Genomic DNA, 5794 nt, shown 5'->3' with positions numbered 1-5794 from the left:
GTGATGAAGAATTTTAATGTGTTTCGTTTTAGCGTGATGAAGAGGATTTTTAGTTATGTTTATAGCTGCCTCATTATCAACAAAGATAGGGGTGTTAAGAAATTGCAAACCGTAGTCTCGCATCTGTTGCTGGATCCACAAGATCTGAGAGCAGTAGCTGCTAGCAGATACATACTCGGCTTCACATGTGGAGAAAGCGACAGAGGTCTGCTTCTTACATTGCCAGGTGACCAATCGTGGTCTGAAAAACTGACATCCCGCTGTTGTTGATTTAGCGTTAACTTTGCAGCATCCGAAGTCGGAATCAGAATACCCTTTGAGCATAAAGTCGCCTGCTTTTGGATACCACAACCCCAATGATGGAGTTCCTTTCACGTAGCGCAATATCTGTTTCACAATCACCATATGCGAAGCTCTGGGGCTTGACTGAAACCTTGCTACGAGACAGGTTGGATACATGATATCGGGTCTTGAAGCAGTCAAATACATCAATGATCCGATCATGGAGCGATACATCGTTTCGTCCACCTTATCTCCGGTGAGATCAGGGTTTATCCCATGATTCGTCGCTAACTGAGTGGAAGTTGGAGTAGTCCCAAACATCCCAAATTTCTCTAAGATATCATGAACATACTTCGTCTGATGTATGAATATTCCCTTGGGCAGTTGATCAACCTGAAGTCCCAAGAAGAATTTCATCTCACCCATCGATAACATTTCAAATTTTTGCTCCGTAACTCTTTCAAAATCTTTGCACAGATCTTCATTTGTTGACCCAAATATGATGTCATCCACGTATATCTGAAATATCAGAAGATGTCCGTCGACTTCTTTGGTGAAGAGAGTGGCATCCACTTTTCCACGGATGAAGCTGTTGGCAAGCAGATGTTGAGACAATGTCTCGTACCAGGCTCTCGGGGCCTGGTGTAAACCATACAGCGCTTTATCCAGTAAATAAACCTTGTCTTTGTGGATTGGGTCGGTGAAGCCCGGTGGCTGTCCGACATATACCTCCTCTTTTACCTTCCCGTAGAGAAAAGCCGATTTAACATCTAGCTGAAAAATTTTAAATTCTTTCCAAGATGCAAATGCTAGGAAGATTCTAATCACTTCAAGTCTAGCAACGGGATCATATACTTCGGTGAAATCAATACCCTCCTGCTGACTAAAACCCTGGACAACGAGTCGAGCTTTGTTGCGAATAATAACCACTCGGTCATCTCTTTTGCACTTGAACACCCACTTGGTGTTTATCTTCTTGTGACCATTAGGCAAGTCTACCAATTTCCACACTCCCAACTTCTCAAACTGACTCAGGTCCTCTTGCATCACGTTGACCCAAGAAACTTCAGTTAGTGCTTCCTTATATGTTCTCGATTCGATCTGCGAAATAAAACAACTAAGTGAAAACTCTGTTTGTAAAGGAGCAATTGTAGAATAAAAACAAGTAAGCCCTTGGTCAATTTGTCGTCTGGTGCGGACGCCTGGTTGTAATTCTCCAATAATCAACTCCTCTGGATGGTATGAAAGAGTTCTCGGCATCACCTCGTGTCACACCCCCAAAATCCACACGCGGAGTATCACCGCTTGGGAGCGTGACTGACCAGGATCAAGCCACCAATCATATTGAACATGCATTTAATATTAAGTAAAATAACTGAAAACCATCCATTCAATACAAAAGGTGATCAAACAAATCATCGTTTCAAAATGTAGCGGAAGCATAGTAAATAAACCAGTAGTAGTTAACAGTTTTAAGTATCATATTAGTTCAAGAGAAAAGCCACGATCCTTGTCCACAACGACCCGCTTCTCCAGTGCAAGCTCCAAGTACCTAACGATCTGCAAGGCATGTAACAGAATGATCAACAAACTAGTTGAGCGAGTTCACAGTTAATAGTTTAGTTTGGGTAATAATGCGTTCGTTCAATTAAGTCTCATATCGTATCAGTTCCATCGCGGCCTCACAGGCATGTGTGCGAAGATTAGGTTCATTAGTTCGCGACCGTAGTCTTTACCGACCAGGGTGTGTGCGAAGGCAATTTATCAGTTCGTTCGCGACCATAGTCTTTACCGACCAGGGTGTGTGCGAAGGCGGTTGAGTAGTTCGTTCGCGACCATAGTCTTTACCAACCAGGGTGTGTGCGAAGGCAGTTCGACAAGTATCATTTAAGCATGCACAAATAATCATCCAACCCATTCCCACCCTGGGAACCCATGCCTTGGCTGTGTGAACTCACCTTGGTTTGCTCGGTACGCTAGGTTATGCACTCACAAGTAATTAATCACGTCCTATTGTATGCACGTATAACAAATCAGTTCATGTTCGCAATGATACGCATGCAATTTAATGTTCACATAACAGTCAGTTTGCATATCGGCACAACACGTATTGTTTCACATCAAATCATCAGCTAGTGTACACGAATACCAATGCTAACATTCATCACTAAGCATGGCATGCCAAATAAATCAAACATACATTCCAACATTCAAAATATGTTCATAATTATATATCTTTTGATCCACCCTTATCTTTCGGTACATTAGTGATCTTTCGATACACAGTTATCACAGTTATCCTTCGGACCGAATGTTATGTTTCGAACCAAAGTCATCTTTCGACCAACTGTCATCTTTCGGTCAACCTAATTATGTTTCGGTCAATGCTATCCTTCGGTCAATGCTCCTATGGTTCGAAGGACAAGTATCTTTCGGCCACTACTATGTTTCGACTAACTACCATCTTTCGATAAATATCAGTTACGGAATATCAGTTACGTTTTCTCAAAGTTTCCAAGTTTTCCAAACTGATTGTCAATCAATCAACACTATTCTAAGAAATATGATAATACAATAATCAATCAACCATGTATACTTTAAGTGTTTTTCTCAAGAACCCTAACTCCAAATCAAGTCTAACAATCAAACATAACAACTCGGTATTTATACTAGTCAGATACATCACAACCGAAACATCCTTGATCAAACATACCATCTAAATTTCTGATTCATAATCATCCTGATAATCATGCAATTCTAATACGCAAACAAAGCATGAAAGCCGAACAATAACCACAATCACATACCCGAATGGCTAGAACATTAACACATGATCAATACTAAACACCATCGATTATTACATACTAAATCATGCTATCAAAATCTTAGATTATCATATCACACACAACATCATGTCATCAAACGATGATAGTGAAACACTAACCGGATTAGGGGATTGAAACTAGTGGGGTTTCGGGTGCACAAGAACTTTCAGCCGACTCCAAGACTTCGAGAGAGAGAGAAGGGTATTAGGGTTTTTAGAAACTAACTGCCGGTTACATGCATCACGTATTTAAACGTATTACAGAAATGGGCCAAGCCCATTAGAAAGGCTGGGCCGAAAGATGTCGAAGGATGGAGTCTTTGGTCGAAGGATATGTTTCGAGATCCTTCGAACCGGAAGCTGATCCTTCGAGTCGAAGGATATGTTTCGAGATCCTTCGAACTGTGTGCCATGCTTCGTGATCTAGACTAAGTGTTTTTAGACCAAGTGTTTTTAATAATAATTCTAATATTATATTCTACCACAGCAAGTAATCACATATGGCAAAACGACAATACGTTTCATTAAAATACATCGCGTACAATTTCAAGTCCACAATCCAAACAACTAAACAGTCAAAGTCAACGCGCATTTAATGCGAAAGTGAAAGTCAGAAACTCGAGTTGTCACATTATCCCCAACTTAAAAGAAATTTCGTCCCGAAATTTGGTACGCACTCACTGAGGAAGCTAGGCAAGTTACATCGTTCACTGGTTTTCCTGGGGTGTCACATCATCCCCCCGTTGATTTGGAATTTCGTCCCGAAATTCAGTAGTAGTAGCTTCAGCCTCAGAAGTGGATGCATTGGTTTCGAATAGCTGGGGGTACTTTTCTTTCATCTGATCTTCGCGTTCCCAGGTATACTCTGGGCCACGCTGGGAGTTCCAACGAACTCGAACAAGAGGGATTCTCTTGTGTTTGAGGACCTTAACATCCCGGTCCGTGATTTCAACTGGTTCCTCGACGAACTGCAACCGCTCGTCGATAGTGAGTTCCTTAAAAGGAACTATAAGGGTCTCATCTGATAGGCATTTCTTCAGATTCGACACGTGAAATACATTGTGAACTGCACCGAGTTCAGCTGGTAGTTTTAATCTGTAGGCTACTTTGCCAATCTTTTCTAAGATTTCGAATGGTCCGACGTACCGCGGATTCAGTTTGCCTCGTTTGCCAAATCGAACCACACCCTTCCAGGGTGAAACTTTCAATAAAACCCGGTCCCCGACCTCAAATTCCAATGGCTTTCTACGCTTGTCCGCGTAGGCTTTCTGACGGTCGCGTGCTGCCGCCATGCGTTGCCGTATCTGTGCTATCTTTTCTGTGGCGTCCACTACAATGTCTGGACCCGTAATTTGACTATCCCCCACCTCTGCCCAACAGAGAGGTGACCGGCATTTACGTCCGTACAATGCCTCGAATGGAGCGGCTTGAATGCTGGTATGGTAACTGTTATTGTATGAAAACTCCACTAAAGGGAGGTGTTTTTCCCAGCCGTTGCCGAAATCGATAACACACGCTCGAAGCATGTCTTCTAGAGTTTGAATCGTGCGCTCAGACTGCCCATCCGTCTGAGGGTGATATGCTGTGCTCATGTCCAATCGTGAGCCGAAGGATTTGTGCATCGCTTGCCAAAGCTCTGACGTGAATCGTGCATCGCGATCCGAAATAATAGAAATGGGCACTCCGTGCCTTGAAACAACTTCTTTCAAGTAGATGTCTGCTAGGGTAGAAAACTTATCCGTTTCTTTGATAGCCAAGAAGTGAGCAGACTTTGTGAGTCGATCAACGATTACCCAAATAGTGTCATTCCCACGCTGGGATCTTGGTAAGCTCGTAACGAAATCCATGGAAATTTCTTCCCATTTCCACTGCGGTATCTTGGGCTGCTGAAGTAGACCAGCTGGTTTCTGATATTCAACCTTGACTCTCGCACAGGTTAAGCATTTGCCAACATAGGTGGCGATGTGGGCCTTCATACTAGGCCACCAATAAGTGGTACTGATGTCGTGGTACATTTTATCCGACCCTGGATGTACCGAATAGCGAGACTTGTGAGCTTCATCCATTACAAGTTCGCGTAAACCGCCATAAAGTGGGACCCAAATACGCCCCGTTACATAGTAGGCGCCGTCTTCCTTTTGTTCCATGCGTTGCCTTGAGCCGCGTAAGGCTTCAGCTTTAACGTTTTCGGGTTTCAGTGCTTCTAACTGAGCAGCTCGTATCTGTGCAGGAAGACTGGACTGAATAGTAAGCTGTAGCGCTCGCACGCGCTTAGGTAGAGTGTCTTTCCGACTGAGGGCATCAGCCACAACATTGGCCTTGCCTGGATGATACTTGATGGCGCATTCGTAGTCGTTCAGAAGTTCAACCCATCTCCGTTGACGCATATTCAAATCCTTTTGCTTAAGAATATGCTCGAGACTCCTGTGATCGGTGTAAATCGTGCACCTGGTACCGTACAGGTAGTGTCGCCATATCTTAAGCGCGAAAACAACAGCTCCCAGCTCTAAATCGTGCGTCGTATAATTCCGTTCATGAACCTTGAGTTGCCGGGAGGCGTATGCAATAACTTTATCCCGCTGCATCAATACGCAACCAAGCCCCTGTATCGATGCGTCACAATAAACCACGAAGTCATCCGTGCCCTCTGGCAATGAGAGGATAGGTGCGCTGCAAAGCCTATCCTTT

Source organism: Helianthus annuus, chromosome 10 (genome assembly GCF_002127325.2).
Source record: "Helianthus annuus cultivar XRQ/B chromosome 10, HanXRQr2.0-SUNRISE, whole genome shotgun sequence".
In the NCBI taxonomy this organism is placed as follows: Eukaryota; Viridiplantae; Streptophyta; class Magnoliopsida; order Asterales; family Asteraceae; genus Helianthus; species Helianthus annuus.
This window is presented reverse-complemented; position numbering follows the sequence as displayed.